Genomic DNA, 20,196 nt, shown 5'->3' with positions numbered 1-20,196 from the left:
GGTTTGTAGATATTGTATTGAGATCTTCCCCCAACTAAGAGAAATGGAGGCCAGGATAGCTTTAAAGCCAAACTCAGAGAAGCCTTCAATAGGAAAGGAAGCTTCAGACCTCAAACTCGGCATCATTTGCTATTAGTAGAGGCCTATGTGCTTTGGCTATGCAAGATTCCCTGGGGGTGATTCAGTAACCACACAAGAGACAGAGCCAAGCATCATCTTCAGCTCCCCTGGCCTAGCACTCAGACACTCCGTGTCCACTCCAAGTCCAGCCAATACCTCCCAAGACATCCATCTCTTACAGCCCAGACGGATGGAAAATGACTTGAACTGAAAGTACCCCCCACTTCCCCTCTGACAACCCTATTGTAGAACCATCCTTGGTGCCCACCTCACTGAATCATCTCCCCTCCTCTTCCCCCTGAAGAATGCACCCAGCAGTTTTAGATGAGAGCCTGAGACCAAGGCCACAATGGCACTGGTGAATACAGATACTATTGAGACCTTGAAATGCCTCAGCCGAAATAAAACTGCTCACCTGCCTAGCCTCCATCTTACCCAGCTTCCATCACCTGACTTCATTCTTTCTGGAACCCTAGTTGTAAGGGGGGGTGAGAGGATTTGCACCATTTCCCCTTCAGCCCAGTTGAAGGTTGCCCTGCCCAGGCTTCACTGCTAAGTAGTATTTTGGTCTCCCTCACCCCTAGTCTTCTTTTAAGTATACACACACACACACACACACACACACACGCACACACACACACACACACACACATATACACACACACTTCCTTTGCTAGGAAAGGAGTCTGCTAGATAATTCATTCTGGTTCCTGGCAATGAATTTCAAAGGGAAGTTAACCAATCTTGGTGGAGCATACAGAGAGGGAGAAATGGATCTCCTTTGGCTTTGATGTCGTGGCTGGGCCAGCCACACTTCATTTTCCTCTCATATGGAAATCAAAACAAAACAAAATTTTTTATCTTGAATACTAAACACAGACTTAGACTTTGCAAGTGCTGTCTGACATGCAAAAGGAAAATTTGATCTAGGATAGACTGGGGCAAAATTGTGTGTGAAGATCAGGCTGCTGAATAGGCTTGTGTGGGGCAAGAACCCTACTTAGAGGGTGAAGACTGAAGCCTTCCTTCATACATAGTAGCAGGCACCACTTCTCACGAGAAAAGGGCCATGGGCCTGGGCTCCATCCAACACGTACGTACTCAGTTCTTTAAATGATGGAGTAGATTTCATCCGTGCCATACAAGACCTCTTCCCAATGAAGGAACTGAGCATTCCCCAAATCAACATCCAAACTGTCAGTTTATGCTTCCTGCTGTGATAGCTGAGATATTAGCCCTTGCCCACCATACTAGAACCCCTATTCATGAGGATTCACAGTAGCTGATGGAAAAAAGCAAGCATGGAAAGCTAATGACAGCCTGCAGGTGGTAATTTTAACTTGACCATGCCTTTGAGTCATTCCCGGCAAGACCTAAAACAGGGTGAACCTTTTGCAATTTTTCCTGCACCAATCACATTTGGCTTAAGTAAATTATTATAACACCATGCCTTGGCTATAATCTGTAGCACAAGAGGACTCTAAGTGCCCCCCCAGCTGGTCTTCCGTATAACCACTTTGAATCATTACCACATTAACTCCTTCTAATTTTAAAAATCTGGTCAATTATTGAGACGTTTTAGAAAAGTAACAACATAGTACCCTCTAGCAGGACAACTCCAAGTTTACAGACATTTTCAAACCAGTTTCAAAATGAAGGTGCTTAAAATGAAACATCATCTGAGTTAAGCATAAATAACACCTGGACAATTTCATGCCTTTGCTTGATGAATCAGATACCAGAACTTTCCTAGAATGCAACACATGCTTTTACATCCAAGCCAGGTTTGCACCTTGTTGTTTTTTGTTTTTTTTTTTGGTTGGTTTTTTTGTCCGTCGTGGGGCTTGAACTCTGGGCCTGAGCGCTGTCCCTGTACTCTTCAGCTCAAGGCAAGGGCTGTACCGCTTGAGCCACAGCGGCACTTCCGGTTTTCTAATGGTTTATTGGAGTCTTATGGACATTCCTGCCCGGGCTGGCTTTGAACCATGATCCTCAGATCTCAGCCTCCTGAGTAGCTAGGATTACAGGTGTGAGTCACCGGCGCTCGGCCTGCACCTTGGTTTTTGATGCTGGGTAAATCAGCTTGTCGAAGGTGAAGAACGATAAAAGCTGTAAAAGCCCCACATCAGCAAGTTCACGTCAAAATATTTGCATGTTCTACTTGTACTGCTACTCCAAACCAATCTGTCATTTTTTTCAATCTTAGAAGATGGATTTTCAAATGAATCTAGGTATGGTTGACAGACCTATAGTCCAAGCTACTTAAAAGGCTGAGGCAGGAAGATCACTTATGATGGGTAACAGAGTGAAAAGCCAACTTGAAAATAATTCACTAATTAAAATATAAAATAAAATAAAATGTACGTGTGTACATATCATCATTAAAACAAAACGTTAAAATAAAACCTATGCTGCTAACAAGAAGCAATGTGTTCATTTCACCTGATTCTGAGCATCATATTATATTAACTGAAGATCTCTCTCTCTCTCTCTCTCTCTCTCTCTTTATCTCTCTCTCTCTCTTTTTAGTGCTATTCCTAGGGCTTGAGCTCAGGGCCTGGGTGCCGTCTTTTAATTCTGTCACTCAAAACTGATACTCACATTCTACTTTTGGACTTTTGGTGGTTAACTGGAGATAAGTCTCACATACTTTTCTGCCAGGGGCTGGCTTCAAACCACAATCCTCAGATCTCAGCCTCCTGAGTAGCTAGGATCACAAGAGCAAACCATTGCTACCCAGCTGTTTTCAATTTTTTACAATACAGTTTGCTATGTAGCTGTGGTTTGAATGGGAAGCATTCCTCAAAAGGTTCATATGCTAAAAGCTGCATGTCCAGATGATAAGCCTTGGAGAACTAATTGGGTCCTTAGGGCTCTGCCTAAGAAACGGATAAATCCTGATGGATTGTAATATAATAGCATTATTGGAACGTGAGGCCTACTTACAGGAAAAAAAGTCCTTAGGGGCACATCCTGCAAAGATACATCTTGTTCCTAGCCCCTCTGTCCCTCTCTCTCTCTCTCTCTCTCTCTCTCTCTTTCTCTCTCTCTCTCATTCTTGTCTCCCTCTCTCCATGACTTTCTGCCTAATCTCAGGACCAATGTAATGGAGCCAAGGGACCATGGACTGGCTCCACTGAAATAGGTCTTTTTTCCCTTTTAGATGATTATCTCAGTTCTCTGACACTGATGTACAAAGTCTTACTGATATAATACAGTTCTTAATTATTGCATGTATTTTGCGGGGGGGGGAGGGGTGTCAGTTGTGGGGGGCCTGAACTCTGGGCCTAGGCGCTGTCCCTCAGCTCCTCAGTTCAAGGCTAGTGCTCTACTACTTGAGCCACAGCACCACTTCCAGCTTTTTCTGCTTATGTGGTGCTGAGGAATCGAACCCAGAGCCTCATGCATGCAAGGCAAGCACTCTACCACAGAGCCACCTTCCCAGCCCCATCTTGCAAGTATTTTTAAAAAGTCTCTAAATCATCTATTTTCTAACAGATAAAGCAAGGCTGGACTCAGACCTAGTAGGAAGTAGGAGCAAGATGCTAGTGGCTTATGCCTGTAATCCTAGCCATGCCAGAGGCGATCTGATGATCACAATTTGGAGCTCTCCAAGGCAGAAATGTCTGTGAGACTCTTTTTTTTAAATAAGTTTTTTATTGTGAAAATACTATACAGAGGGTTTACAGTTACATGAGCAAGGTAATGAGTACATTTCTCATCAAGCATTGTTGCCTCCTCCTTTGTTTTTCCCCTACTATCCCTTCCCTCCCATCTCCACAACTACACTCCCCTCCCCTCCCCCACCTAAACTGTAAAGTTTTTCAACATAGAGTCTTGTACATCTCATTGTTACAATGGGTCAACCTGTATCCCTATGAGAAATTCTTATCTTCAGTTAACGACCAAAAAACTGGAATTGGAGATTGGCTTACATTGTAGAGCACCAACCTTGAGTGAAAAGGCCAAAAGAAAGCTGAAAGTAGAACTCAAAAGTACTAGCCTCAGTAACAACACACACACACACACACACACACACACGTTAACGTTTAGGATTTTTTAAATGGGTTCTCAATGACAAAAATGCAATTTAAAAAGCTCACCAGTGGCCCATAAACAATAATTCTGAATTCTCCAACAGTAGGATGGCTGAATCTAAACATGGTCTACAGCCATCACATCCATAGGTCCTGGACCAAATTTAAATGGCTACCGTCTGACAGCTCCCATCTGGCCTACAAGATGTAGGAACCTCTTTCATGAATTAAAAGTGTGAGGAAGGAAGTAAAATATCCTCCAAACTTTACATCCCAAGTCTTTTTTCCCCAGCTCTCCCTGTCTGAGGAATCTTCTCTTCAAAATCCTGACCTTATTTCCCAACCCCCCTTCTTCTGGTTAGTATAAATTTCTGACCAAACTTGGCTTTCGAAGAAGCATATTAAAATTCCTTTCTTGTTTACTGACAGTTCTCTGCTTTCTTGAGATGATGCATTCGTTACTTCATTGTTTGATGGAGAGGAAGTTTGGCATTTTACTTTGTCTGACAAGGAGGCAAAGGCTTTTTTGTTCTGTAGAAAAAACACAGCATCTTGAGGGCATTATACAAATGGGCCACTGGGTGGCAGTCCTGAGCTGTAACATAGATCAAAAGAGCTAGGGAAGACAAAAGAGTCAAAGATGTTTAAGGAGGGCTGAGAAGGTGGCTCAGTGGCAGAGTACTTGCCTCACATGCATGAGCAGGAAAACCCGGAAGTGGCGCTGTGGCTCAAGTCTTAAACTGAAGAGCTGAAGAGCTGAGGGACAGCACTTAGGCCCAGCGTTCAGGCCCTATGACCGACAATAAATAAATAAATAAATAAAAGATGTTTAAGGACTTAACAAAGTCATCAAAGGCAACCACTTCCAGCCTCCAGTACCAAAGATCCATAGCAGAATATTATGAAAGTAAAACTTCTAGGTAGCTGGGTGTGGTGAGGATTATGAGTACAAGGCTAGTCTGAGCTACAAAACAAGGTAAAAGAGCTTTCATTTCCATTCCTTAGTTGTCTTATTAAACTAATAGTGGGCATGGAAACAGGAATAGATGCATATAATCCCAGCACGTGAGAAGCTGAGGAGGAGGATCATAAGTTTAAAGCCTATCTGGTCTTCAGTCATCAGTCACTGAATTGATACTGCAGGAAGATGTAATAATATCTCCTCTTACTGCTAAAACCTCACTTGCACACTGCCCTCTATTGGACACTGGTAAATGGAGCAATGAATCTGGAAAACACATTTATTTTCCTCAACTGGAAAGATTTTTACATTCAACACAACCCCCACATATGGTGCCAGTATATTTATACTTGCAAGAATTAAGGACTGTAACATATCAGTAAGACTTTGTACCCCCTGTGACAGATAACTAAGAAACATCTAAAAGTGAGAAAAGACCTATTTCCAGTGGAGCCAGTGCATGGTCCCCTAGCTCCTATTGACATAGGTTGTTAACTAGATAAGTTATTTAACTTCCCAGTGCCTCAGTTTCTTTGACTATCAGAATCCCAGATTTGTTATATAGATTAAGTAAAATTCTATGTAGGAAAGTGTAGACTTCAGAAAAGCAGGTGGGAATTTCAGTCGTCACTACCCATGGTTGCAAACTTGGTGGGTATTAAAGATTTTAATAACTTCCACACCTTAATCTAAGAATTGCTTTTGCTACCCAACAGCCAAAGGCTTGCAGAAAACTCTTCCTCTGGCTTCAGAGTACAAAGTGGAGAGCCAACTCACAAACACTGGTAGGATGTATTTTTTTTTCAAAAATATCATTTTATGATCTTAAAAGCAGTTTATAGAGGAGCACTGGTTGTTCACACTTGTAATCCTAGCTACTCAAGGAGACTGAGATCTGAGGATGAAAGCCTGAAACCAGACCAGGAGAACAAATCCAAGAGATTCTCATCTCCAATTAACTAACAAAGAGCGGAAAGCAGAGGTGTGATTCAGGTGATAGAATGTCAGCCTTCAGCAAAAAAACTAAGGGAGAGCATGAGCTCCTGAGTTTAAGCCCCAGTAGCAGCATACAAACACTAATGCACACACACACAAACACACACACACACACACACACACACACACAGCACAGCACAGCACAGCACATGTGCTGAGTGAAATGACCCAGTTATGAAAGACAAATATGCACAATTTCTCTAATGAATGCAGCCAGAGCTGGGAGCCAGTGGCTCAAGCCTATAATCCTAGCTACTCAGGAGGCTAAGATCTGAGGATCATAGTTCGAAGACAGTCCAGGCAGGAAACTCTCTGAGACTCTTATCTCCAATTAACACCGGAAAACTGAAAGTGGTGCTGTGGCTCAAGTGGTAGAGCACCCTATGATCGAAAAAAACAAAAAACAAAAAAGGAAGCAGCCAGAATTTCCAAATGAATGCAACACTATTGGCTAGGACTAGGGGAGACAGAGGACATAGAAAGCTGTTTACTATACTTAGAGTTTCAGTTTTACTAGGTGAGCTGGTGACCAGGTGAGCTGGTCCTAGGGCTTGAACTCTGGGCCTGGCATTCTCCTCTAGCTTTTTTGCTTAAGGTTAAGTATTCTAAGCAAAAAAAGGGTATCTGGCCAGTGGTTCTTAACACTTGAGCCAGAGCTCCACTCCAGCATTTTTCTTCTTTTTTTCTTGGTAGTTGATAAAAATCAGAGTTTTAGCAATTTTCTTGCCCAGGCTGGCTTTGAATCGCAACCTGCAAATCTCAGCCTCCTGAGTAGCTAGGCATGAGCCACTGGCACCCAGCTTAGATTTAAAAAAACAAACAAAACAAAACAGTGAATAGTAGGCCTGTTTCAACTCCCTGTTAAATGAACTTGAAAGAAGTAGGGGAAAAATTCTCTTTGTCAGACTTCCAATGGAGTGCATTGTGTGAGAGTAACTTCAAACTTCATTTGAGTAAGATTCTAATTGTGATCTTCCTTATCATGTCTACAAAGCTGACAACCTATATTTTATGTCTCAAAAAGAAAAATACAAAGCTCAACTTGTTTTTGATGTCAAACTCAGACGCCTAAAAGAACATGTAGAATGAAATGTTTCCTTTTTAAATTCTATTTTCATTCCACACACTTATGCCACGCCTACTCCGGTGGAGTCTGCTTAGCATGGGAAACCTGCTTTCAGACCTGAGAATGGGGCTTCACAGAAGCCTATCTCTGAGGATGGGACTTGACCGAAGTCTATCTCAGAGAATGAGGCTTCAAAGAGACCTATCTCTGAGAATGGGACTTCACTGAAGTCTACCTCAGAGAATGGGGCTTCAAAGAGGCCTACCTCCTGGAAAGGCTGGCAAGCCCCTGGGAAAGATGTGTTTCTGTTCCTGTTTTTCTTTTCTTCACTGTATAGGAGTTCCTGCTGCTCATTGTACTTACTCATGCTCAACGTTCCCTTATTCAAGGCTCTTTCTTAAAAGTGTTGACGACTCCAACATCTGATGAGTGTCTTAAGAATATGACTAACTCACCAGAGTTAAATGCTACCCTGAAAGCCCCTCTTGTGGAGGCTAATAGACAAGTCATAAGTAAATATAAAAGTATTGGTGGTTTCACGACGTCACTTTAGCAGAAGGAATTGATTGTAAGAGATTTACAAGAAGCTGTAGGCACGGCTAGATCAGAAAGAGTGTATGGCTACTGGAGACTTCCTTTAATCCTAAAGCATATACAATAGATTCATATAGATATCCTGTAGATAAGAAAGATGTAGAGGGATATTTAGACCAAAAGCTAAATAAGATTCCTAAAAGGTTGGTAGATGGAAGGTGGCAATGGCTTATCAGAGGAAAATGGTGGGATCCTCCATTATCTAGAGGACCCCAGAGACTTCCCCCAGATCCATAGCCTTTTACAGGTGTGTATGATAAGGATGGCAACCGTTGGGAAAACTACTTAGGAGAAAGAACTTCCTGTTACTTTCTTTCATTTACTGAGAGACTTGCTAGATCTAGGCCTCCTTGGTGCTTACTATCAAAGAAGGAACCAGAAAGATTTTATGAGACAGTTAAAGCCTCTATAAAAAAGAGTAAACGATTATGTGAAAGGGTTACAGAAAAGACACTATGAGCTTAAATTTGATCTATGGCCAGATTTAACTAAGTATACTGAATATCATGATTTTTGGCCACAAATTGGGAACCCTCTAAGCACAATTGCTTAGAAAAGATTTAAAACGTATAAAGTACAAAACTAAACAAAAGTAACTATGAAGTACTAGAGTTCATGCCTTTCTGTTCAGCACCTTGCCCATATGCTCTGGTTAATGGTTAATTGGTGATAAACATCGAAACCCATTGTATTTCTTAAAAATAGAGGTAAAGCCGAAAACAAGTGCCTATAGTCATAGCTCGTCATCCAAAAAAGAAGATCAGGCGACCAGCTGGTGACCACCCAAGAACGAAGCCTTGCAGCAAGATTGTGTAACCTTTTGCCCTTTCTCATGGAGACTTTTTGCTATAAAAGCTTGTCATCCTCTGCATTAAATCGCACTCAGCATCCACTCCTCTTGTGTGTGAGTTTGTTTGCCATCTCCCCACCTATTCCAGTTCCTCCACTAGGTGTCCTCCGTTGTCCCGACAGAGCCGGTGCGCGGCACACTTAACCCTTGGTTTATTTGGAAATAGGTGATTGGCATGTGTGACCCAAAGACATAAGAACTGGACATTTATTTAGTCAATATATTAGTCACGTTTGCTCACTTTTGCCACTGCAATATTCAATCTAGAGCTCCAATATATGTTAAAATAGCTTCAATATAAATAGTAGTTCCTCTGGTGGTGGTGGGGGGGGGGGGGGTTGTTGTTCTTTTGTTTTTCTTTTTTCCAGTCCCCAGGCTTACCTCAGGGCCTAGGTGCTGTCCCTGAACTTCTTTTGCTCAAAGCTAGCACTCCTTCTACCACTTTAAGCCATAGTACCACTTCTGGCCTTTTCTGCTTATGTGGTACTGAGGAATTGAACCCAGAGCTTCATGCATGCTAGGCAAGCACGCTACTATAAGCCACATTCCCAGTCCCATATTGGTGTTTTTGTTTGATTGTTTATGACAGGTTTGGTTATTTTTGTTTTTGTGCTGGTATTGGGGCTCGAACTCAGGGCCTTACAATCCCTTAAGGCTTCTTCACTCAATTCCGGTGCTCTACCACTTGAGTCACAGCTCCACATCTGGCTTTTGAATGTTTAATTGGAGTAAGAGTCTCACAGACTTTCTTGTCTGGACTGGCTTCAAACCACGATTCTCAGATCTCAGCCTCTGAGTGGCTAGGATTATAGGAATGAGCTACTCATACCCAACTCTGCATTGGTTCTCTCTGATTTATTTATTGTTATTATCTTTAAGTAGGTATACAAAGAAGTTGCTGTTCAACAAATCAGCTTATGAATATAATGGATCTTGACCAGTGTCATCCCTTTGAACATTCTCACTCATCCCTCCTACCCATCCCTTCATTCACTTTTCTTAATTCTCTGGGATATACACGGAATTCTTGACTACATTCTCCCTTACTTCTCTTCATTCGTCTACCCCCTCTCCTCTTGACCTCAACTCACTCTTTTTAAAACCTGTTTTCTGGTGTTCATTTTGTTACACTTGGACTTTGCCTTTCTAAAAAAATTACACGATTTGAGTTATCCCTTGAATCTACCATATTTTAGTTAACACATGTATATATACTTGCATATCCCTCCATTCATTTATCTATAAGTTTACAAGCTAATTATAGCTTCCATATATGAAGGGAAACATGAAATCTTTGTTTCTCAGAATAGGACTGTAGTATTATGACAAGACCCTCTGCTCATTGAGCAGACATAGGACCAGTGCCCAACCTTCTATACAAATCAGAGAAGTCCACCTCTGAAATCTTAAGCCAGGTATAATTTGAGCACATAACTGGGTAATACTTGGCAATACCAATTGGCTATGGATATATCCTATTTAGAAAATCTGACAATGACTGTTGCACTCTAGAACAAATATTTCCTGAAAGCCAATAAAAATATCAATTTTTAAATCATTCAAATCAATACATGTGCCAGGTACCCATGACTCACACTTGTAATCCTAGCTATGTATTTTATATTTTGTTGCATTGTTCACTACAATTCATAAGCCAAGCAACTGTTCCATATTAGATGCATGAGCTGTTTCTAAAGGCTATAAATTTCCAGGCACTGGTGGTTCACACCTGTAAGCCTTTCTACTCTAGTGGCTAAAACCTGAAGGATTAGGGCTCAAGTCTGTGAGACTTAATTTTAAGCAATTTAAAACTTAAGCTGACCATCCAGGCCCCAGTAGCTCACTCCTGTAATGCAGATATTATGGAAGACAGAGAGGGAATCACAGTTTGAGGCCAACTTAAGCAGAGAAGATCACAAGGGCACTTCTCAATCTATAGCTATAAGCTTGACACATACCTGCCATCTCAAACAACAGAGGAGGCTAAGAACTGAAAGATCAAGGTGCTAGGCTGGCCTAGGCAGAACATTTCATTAGATTCTATCTCCACAGTAAGGAAGCTGGACAGAGTGGTACATACCTGTGATCCCAGAGATGGGAAGCCAATAAGTAGGCAGAGAGCTCAGAGAGCTCAGATGTGTGTGTGTGTGTGTGTGTGTGTGTGTGTGTGTGTGTTTAATTGAATGTAAGCATTTCATGGACTTTCCTGCCCAGATTGGCTTTGAATTACAGTCCTTAGATCTCAGCCTCCTGGCTAGGATTACAGGAGTGAGCTATCCATGCCCCAGCTTCAGGTGCACTTTTAAGTGAAAAGCATGACCTTACATTAAAAATAATCAGTGAAAAACAGGAAGAGAGGTGCAACTCAGCAGTACCACACCAGCCTAACAAGAGTGAAGCAGGGTTCAAACCCTAGTAATGCAAAGAATGGACAAATGTATGAATATACATATTTATATATACATGCATATATGCATAGATAGGCTTAGATTAAACTGCAGAATTGTGAATTATAGGCTGGCACTTGGAAAAGCCGGGCATCTCCATTTCTAGACCAAAATAATGGGCTGATAGACCAGCCCTCCACATGGGAATCATCACCTGTTGTTAAGATCGCTTTAAGTAGTTAAACATCCCACTCAGAGAACTGGTGAAGTGGTAAATTAGACACACTGCTAATTACTGTGTTGTCTTGTATGCTGTAAACAAATGCCAAGAGTCAAGGACTAGTTGCTGATGACTGGATTACCAAAATCGTAAACCATTGGCTGGAGTGTGGCACAGCGGTAGATTACTTGCCTTGCATGCCCAAGGCCCTAGGTTTCATCCCAGCATCACAGAAATGACATAACAAGAACATACAAGGTTATGACATTCTAGGCCAGCAGGGCTGTGGCAAAACTGGAAGGCTCCGATGTTGTTGACCTCAACGTAAAATGATGCCCAATTGGAAGGCCAGGTAGAAAGCCAATAAGTTCCTAACTGCAATCCAACTTCTGGTATTTTTATCTTGACAAACGTGTCCAATGGGGAAACAAAGCTATATGTATAACCTGTCTATATAGCACAATTTATAGTGGAGAAAGTAATAAGCAACAATATGGCGATGTTTAAGGAAGTTCTACTATAGCTATCCTATGAAAAGTTAATTTCAGGGGCTGGGAAGGTGGCTCAGTGGTAAAGCGCTTGCCTTGCATGCCTGAGGCCCTGGGTTCGATTCCTCAGCACCACATAAGCAAAAAGAAAAAAGCTGGAAGTGGCTCTATGGCTCAAGTGGTAGAGTACTAGCCTTGAGCTGAAGAGCTGAGGGACAGTGCCCAGGCCCAGAGTTCAGGCCCCATGACTGGACCTCCCCCCCCAAAAAAAAAAGTTACTTTCAAGAACAGTTCTAAGCTAGGCTCTGATGGCTCATGCTTGTAATCTTAGCTACTCAGAATCTGAAGATAGGTTTATACCTGTAAAGGATTACTAGCTACTGAAGAGGCTGAGATCTTAGGATCAGTTTACATCAAAGCCAGCAGCAAATTTCTTGAGACTCTTATCTCCAATAAAGTACAAAAAAAATCTGGAAGTAGAGCTGTGTCTCAAGGGGTAGAGTACTTGCCTTGACAAAGGAAGCTCAGAAATAGCACCCAGGCCCTGAGTTTAAGCCCCAGGACTGCCAAACACACATAGAATCTGAGGATAGCCATTTGTAGCCATCCTGGACAGAAAAAAATAAGTGACATTCTTATCTTGCAATTAAACAATCTAAAGCTGGAAATGGAGCTGCGGCTCTAGTAGTAGAGTGCCAGCCTTGAGGGAAAAAGCTAAGGGACAGAACCCAGGCACTGAGTTCAAGTCCCAGCATTGGCACAAAAGGAAGTCAAATACAATTGCTTTTTTAAAATTTCTGTCAGTCGTGGGGCTTGAACCCAGGGCCTGGGCACAGTCCCTGAACTTTTTTTGCTCAAGGCTAGCACTCTACTCCTTAAGCCACAGCACTGCTTTTGGTTTTCTGGTCATTAATTGTAGAAAATAGTCTCACAGACTTTCTTGCCTGGAGATGTAATCCCAAAGCAAAACCAGACAAATAAATAAGCAAAATATATTGCTTTTGATGTATGTGGAATTATAATAATAATAAGTAACAAGCCAGTGAACCAGTGGCCTATACTTGTAATCCAAGCTACTCAGGAGGCTGAGATCTGAAGATCTCAGTTTGAAGCTACCTTGGGTAGGAAAGTCTGTGAGACTCTTATCTTCAATTAACCATCAAAAAGCCAGAAGTGGAGCTATGGCTCAAGTGATAGAGTGCTAGCTTGGAGCAAATAAGCCAGGGGACAGCACCCGGGCTCTGAGTTCAAGCCCCAGGAGCAGCACATAAAAAAAGCAAGCATATGATAAATTTGATATTTAGAATCAAAAATCCTTAGAAGGAGATAAAGTAGGCTGAAAGGAACAGGAACAACAATGACAACACCAACAACAAAAAATGACCAGGGCTAGGAATGTGGCTTAGTGGTAGAGTGCTTGCCTAGCATGCATGAAGCCCTGGTTTGATTCTTAAGTACCATATAAACAAAAAAACCATAAGTGACACTATTGATCAAGTGGTAGATGCTAACCTTGAGCAAAAGAAGCTCTGGATAGTGCCCAGACCTTGAATTCAAGCTCTAGGACTGACAAAACAAAAACAAGCAAACAAACAAAAAACCACGGCCAATGCTTAGAAAATTCACAAACTGTGTTTCTCAGAGCTTATGTCCAGTCACCAACCCATCAAAACCATTAGAAAAGCAAGAATGTCTGGGTGCTGGTGGCTCACACCTAGCTACTCAGGAAGCTGAGATTTAAGGATAATGATTCAAAGCCAGGCCAGGCAAAAGTCTATGAGAGTCATCTCCAATTAACCATCAGAAAACTGAAAGTGGTGTTTTGGCTCAAAGTGGTAAAGCACTAGCCTTGAGCAAAAGAGCTCAGGGACAGTTCCCAAGCCCCTGAGTTCAACCCCCACAACCAACAAAAAGAAATGAAAGAATATTCATTTACCAAATGATGATGTGAAGTACAAGAGTCATTTAACACAATGGAGTGGAACAAAACCAGGGCTAGGGATGGAGCTCATTGCTAAAGTGCTTGTTTCTACTGGATCCCCAGTTCGAGGAGTGGAGGCAAGTGCTTATTCATATCTGCACATTTCCTGCACAATGAAAGTTCTGTGCAAGACAGTATTCATGTTTAATGTATACAGACAGAAATAAAGTAAGACACTTGTGGCATCTTGAAGAACACTTAAAATCAGAGTCTGTCCTAGCCAACAACCAATAGCCTGATATTAGGAAAATTATTCTCAATGGGCACCATCTATAAGTAATAGTTAGATTTGTTACTAAACTGCCTTAGAAATTTCCAAATTGAGTTCCACAAAATATTAGCATTTCTTTTAATGTTAATATGAGCTTGATGAGAAGGAATTCTATACTCTAGTAAGTTTGGGAAGTACTGTTCTTGACCCCTAATGTTCATGTTCCCCTAATCTTTAGCCTCCTTGTATTTGAAGATAGAGCCTTTAGGTTATTGATGTTAATCGAGGTTAAATCAAGTCATAAAGATCTGACCCAGTACAAGAGGTGTAATTACAAGAACCCTGTGCTCTTCTCTCCCCCACCTTCCAGTCCCTTCTTCCCCATGGATACCTAGTGAACTTTTTCCAACAGAAATTCTTCTGAAAGCCAGGTTATGCTAGTTAAAACCCGTAGTCCCAACTACACAGGAAGTTGAGGCAGAAAGATAGCCTAAGCTGAGGAATTTTAAAACCATACGAAAAACCTGTCTCAATGTTTTTTTTCTTTTATTAAATCTTTAAGTAGTTGTACAAAAGAGTTGCTATTTGACAAAACAGTTGATGAATACAATACATCTCTCAAGAGTTTCACCCATTCTTCTCCTACACACCCCTCCCTTAATGCTTCATAATTTTGTAGGATATACATTTGCATTCTTTTTTTTTTTTTGACCTATCTATTCTGACATATCTATATCCAAGAAAATTTGACTGCCTACGATGTGATGTGTCAGACACCATTCTGAAACTCATGGAACTGAAGGTGCTAAAGTGCATGCAACAGAACTCGGCTTGCAAAAGTTAAATCTGTACATATAGCTTCCTTCTGAACAAGGACAGAGCAAGTTTGTCTACCACCAGGAGATGGCAGTAGCATCCATTTCTTAAGTACTTTTTTGTTTTGTTTTGTTTTGTTATAAACGGTATAATTGAGCTCTTTCCGCATTACAAGCCATCTGGGACGGGAGTGGAATGTACTGTGGCCAGTGCTGGCTCCACAGGCAATACTGAGCCTGTAATCGCTGGTATCAAAATATACATCTGCCACCATAGAAAACCGCATGTGCTGCCTGTGCATCTTACAACAGGTATAAAAATATATATAAGTATTTACACCCTTGCTACACTCCTTTATGGAACTTATGGAACCTCAGGACCCAAGGGTACCCCTCTTGCTGGGGACAAGTTGAGCCACAGGGCAGAGCATTTAAGACCAGGACTTGAGTCCTGCACCTGGGGCCTCAGCATCAGAGGCAGACAAGAAACAAAACCTGGGAGAGAACCACCCCCTTCGAGTGTCCTTCTCCAAGTCCACCATCTAGGTGCCTTGCCTGGGCTCCCTGGCGACAACTTCCACCAGTCCAGAAAAGCCACTTTAAAAAGCAGCTGAAGTGACCTTAACAGACCAGAGATTTTATTTTATTTTTTTTAAAAGAGAAATCTGTTTCCCTGTTTTTTAAAAAATTAAATCTAGTCCACCTTGCTGATTTTCGGCTCCAGCCGCAGCAGCAGCAGTAGCAGCGGCAGGGTCCCTGCCTGCCCAGCCGGACCCAGGACCATGTGTGCCTTGTAGGGCGTGAAGCTGTAGTGGGTGCCCGAACCAACTGGCTTCTTGTGCCTTAGAAACCCCTCTGCCATGCACCACTCACGCATCGACCACAGGCACTTGGGCGACTGGCCTGGGCTCTTGCTGCAGGTGAATAAGGCAGCCACAGGCAGCCACGCCTTTCCTCACGATCCTGTGTCCTATGCTGGCAGGAAACAAGGCCAGCACCTTTTAATCAAGTGACATAATCATCCCAAGTCCCCAGCTGCCCAGGGGCTCTGGCCTGTCCCTGCCTCCGCCATGGAGCCTCTTCCTAACCTTCCTACTATAGGTGGATGCGGTCGCAGACATATCTGTGCCTAGCAATATTTCCAGTTGACCAAATATCCTAATCCTTTTTCATTTATATGCAGGAGACATAGTTTTAAGTAACTTTTTATAGCAAGATGATGCAATGGTATGAGTGTAATCTAAGCTTCCTCCTTGTGGTATTACTCCTATGCTGTACTTCTACTATTTGTAATGTCACAGGCGGGATCCAGGCTTCAGGAGCAGGTAGCCGCGACTGGCTCGCGCAGGTGCAGGAAGCCCAATCCTCAGCCCGGCTTCTTTCTGAGCCTCCAGTTGCTTTACCCACTCACTTGTAATCTGCCTTAAAAAACTCTTTAAAACTTTCGTTTTGTTTTTTTTTTCCTTCAAATTTTGGACCAAAGTTTTGTTTCTTAAGTACTTTTGTTTCCCTTGTCATGGGCTTCTGTAATGGAACCTGTAATCAGGACTACTGTGTGGTACTCATGTGTGACCTAGACATAGTTATATCACCTCTCTGGGATGAGGCTTTCGTAAATGAATAATTGAGATGCAAAAGAATTGACTCAAAGGTTGTCTTGAGAACTGAACAAAATAAGACATTTAAAGTCTTCACCATGAAAGGCTCATAAATGTTCACAGTTAATACTTGGCATGTTTGATATCGTTCTCTTGCCATTTGACAAAATGTCAACTTGCCATAAAAGGAATAAAATCAGGTGGCTAAAAGTAGCATTGCCTCCCAGAGCAATAATGATATTAGCAATAGAGGAAAAGGAAATTCAAATAGCTAAAAATGCAACAAAGGGAAAGCACAAACTTTAGAATATCATTTGAAAGAAAACAAGGAATTGTGTATATTTTTAAATGACTACTTTTCCTCCACAGATCACTGTTAAAATACTTTGCTTGTCTGACAGTAGTAACTCCCTAATTGCAGAAGGAATTGTGGATTCTTTGTAGATCTCTCATTTGACAAAGTAGTTGGCTTGCAAAGGGAGCTCTGAGGGACAGAGCCAAGGCAATTACAGAGCTATTAGGAAGTTGAGTTTATTGTTCCTTGGACAAAGGAGACAGTTGTTTTAAGACTTGGACCTCCGGAATGACTCAGTTACATAAAATGAGCCAGAATTCAGAAATTGGAAGGCTGAGTCAATTTACCTCTTCTTGAAAAGACTGGGGGAAGCAAAACTAGGGAATAGTATTGGGGTCGAGAGAACTTGGGTCTTTGTAAATGCTTTTAAGAAGAATTACTTGAACAGCTATGGCTCTCCCAAACAGGGAATTTTCTAGAAATAATCTAGATAAGCAAATATCAGTTTATTGAAGGAATTCATCCATATGGGAACAATTATAATGCTTCAGAGCATGGATGGTTACAGTAGGATCTTGAGATAAAATACATCCTTAACTTAGAACCATGAAATGGCAAATAAGGTGGTTATTTTTACCTCCCATACAACTAGAGTGCAGGTGGAAAGGTATTGGGACTTGAACTTAAGACCTCAAGCTCTCACTTGGCTTTTTTCCTATCTGGACTGGTACTCTAAAACTTGAACCATACTCTACTTCCTAATTTTTGCTGGTTAATTGGAGATAAAGAGTCTAACAGGTTTCTTGGCCTGGGTTACCATTGAGCCACCAGAACCCAGCTAGATTTCAATTTAGTTAAGAAATTTGACAAGATTTCATAAATTGTCTCTTGTCTTTTAAATTTCACTTATTTCTTACCTTCACTTTAAAGACATCTTCTTGGAATTGGTCCTGACACTCAGTTGTGGAGAAGAGAACAAACAGATTAATCCTGAGTATACAGATAAACATCAAAAAATAAAAGTGTGAAAAGAATTATGTTCATTAATGAAACCAGTTTGATGTCCTTAATTTTTGTGATTGGTCAATATGCTAAAAACACAAACCCCTAAGTTCAGTAAAACAAAACAAAAACATAATTATAGGTAATCTTTCAGCATAAACAAAATAATTTGATGAGATTTCCTTACTTTTATTTTTTATGTCAATCTTACCATGGTAGAATTCTGAAGAGAGTCTGTCAGGATCCATCACGGCCATTCAGGGGGCCATGTGGAGGCAGGCAGGAACAGGAGAAAGATTATTATAAAGTTTATTAGTGGGGCAATATCTCTTCCAGGAGAGGGAGCAATATGGCATTTGCCCGGATCCAAGTGGGTAGCTCTGGAGGTAGTGGCATGCGCAGGTAGGTCTGGGTCGGAGAGAGGGAATAGCCAGCTATATTGTGGGAACCCTAGGGCAGGGAGGAGCTTAGGTCTGGGTGAGGTCTGGGGGTGGGGATAATGCTAATAGACTCCATGGCCCCTGCTTTTGCCTATATTCTTTCTCTCTCTCTCTCTCTCTCTCTCTCTCTCTCTCTCTCTCTCTCTCTTTTTGTTGGTTGTGGGGCCTGAACTCTGGGCCTGGGTACTGTCCCTCAGCTCTTCAGCTCAAGGCTAGCACTCTACCACTTGAGCCACACTGAAAGCACCACTTCCAACTTTTTCTGCTTATGTGGTGCTGAGGAATTGAACCCAGGGCCTCATGCATGCAAGGCAAGCGCTCTACCACTGAGCCACCTTCCCAGCCCCTGTGTTTACATTTTAAAAGTGCATTATCTTTGGAAATTATCGTGTCTCAGATTAGCAATCCTAGTTATTAGGCTCAAACACAGCCACTTATAACTACTATAGCTAATCACATATGTAATGACAATCTGTTTCACGTAGACTTTTGGACAGTCTTTTAATTACAACCAGATAAGCATGGATGAGCTTAAAAGCATTCAGGTTGGAGGGCAGATAGTCTGAAGAAGTTCTTTTTCTGCAGCCTTAGCAGAGGTGGGCAGATTTCAGTACACATTGCAAGCTACATTTTCTAGGCAGACACCAGAAAACGTGTTGCCCTGTTCTGGGATGCTTACTACTGGCTGGGTTTTACAGCTTCATAGACAGTGCTCCTTCAAGTTCTCCACTTCTCGTCTACAACACATTTGAGCTTTGTTTCAAAAAAAAAAGGACTGGCTATAATTTTCAGTCAGTCAGTCAATTATAAGGGTGGTAATAGAACATTCATTTGGATCCATTCCTTCAGAGATTCCAAGTGATTCAGGAATTTGCTGTGATAATGATATATTTAAAAAATTGAAACTAAATGTTCTTTCCTTCCTTCCTTTCTTCCTTCCTTTCTTCCTTCTTTCCTTCCTTTCTCTTTCCCCTTTTCCTTCCTCCCTCCTTCCCAATCTCTCTCTTTCCCTTTCTCCGTCTCTTAGTGAAAGTGATACTAAAGTTGATTCAAAAGAATACACTTTCAATAGCCTGAAAGTGGGTCATCTCTAGGGTGGAAACAACTGCAGCTTTCTTTAAAAGGAGGAAAGAGTCCGGAGTTACAGGATCACCAGACAGCCTTGTCTTTATCCTCTCCTCCTCTCCAGGCAAAGAAAAACATCTTTGTCTTTATTTTCACAAGTTACCACATGGTTTGGAACCTTCAGGGCTATTTCTGAGACTTCATTGGTATGTTGCAGAAGAGTCCTCCTAAATACACAAGCTTGAAAGGCAGTTTTGAGGTGTTAATTTATGTTTATTACTAGCAAATATATTAATACATTTAGGAAATATATAGCTTAAAGAAATTGCCACATATTGAAAGAAATGGTTGGAGACATGAGTACAAATTCAAAATGAGTTACTGAATGTTTATTGGGCACCCACTTGACCAGAGGTTGTTGAGGCTGAGATGGCTTAGCGGTGAAGTGTTTTTCCTGAATAAGCAATACCTTGGGCTTCATCCCCAATGCCTTAAATACATGCATGTGCGCATGCACGTGTATGTGCATGCGCACACACGCATACACGCTCACACACGCACACACTTCCAGTCTTTAATTCACTCCCTGTCTCATTGGGCAAAAACAAAACAAGAAAAAAACCCCAAGGAACTGGAGCAGAGGCTCAAACCTGTAATCTAAACTATTGATGAGGCCAAGATAAGGGAGGATTGCAGTTCCAGGAAAGCCAGAGCAAACAAAAAGTTATTGAGACTCTATGTTATTCTTGGCTTGGTGGCCGCTTCCTGTGATCCCAGTTATGTGATAGATACCTTAGTCGGAGGATCTTGGTGCTGGCCAGTGAACAACAACAACAAAAGTAAAAAACAAACAAACAAACAAAAAACCCATAGGCCAACACTGGTGGCTTGTGCTTGTAATCCTAGCTACTTGGGTGGCTGAGATTGGAACAATCACTGTTCAAGGCCATCCCATACAAAAAAAAAAATCCTAAATACTCCACTGTAGTGAGGAAAGCTGGGCACTGAGGCCAGTGCCTATCCCAGAAATGTCACAGGAAGCTTCAAATAGAGCGATCATAATTCAGGAG

The 20,196-nt window shown here is 41.7% G+C and overlaps 1 protein-coding gene across 1 annotated transcript in view; it reads right to left on the bottom strand.

Annotated features, from left to right (window-relative positions):
- LOC122111107 (cytidine monophosphate-N-acetylneuraminic acid hydroxylase) overlaps positions 1-17,574 on the bottom strand; it is a 103,141-nt gene extending 85,567 nt beyond the window's left edge. The window contains exon 1 of the mRNA XM_042683835.1: positions 17,537-17,574. The gene's annotated coding sequence lies outside the window, so the exon portion shown is untranslated. The remainder of the gene's footprint in view (positions 1-17,536) is intronic.
- Between the last annotated feature and the right edge of the window lie 2,622 nt (positions 17,575-20,196).

The sequence above is a fragment of the Dipodomys spectabilis genome, unplaced genomic scaffold (genome assembly GCF_019054845.1).
Source record: "Dipodomys spectabilis isolate Male_0828 unplaced genomic scaffold, ASM1905484v1 ptg000085l, whole genome shotgun sequence".
Taxonomy (NCBI): Eukaryota; Metazoa; Chordata; class Mammalia; order Rodentia; family Heteromyidae; genus Dipodomys; species Dipodomys spectabilis.
Note: the sequence above shows the minus strand (reverse complement) of the source record. Positions and strands in the feature narration are given on the sequence as shown.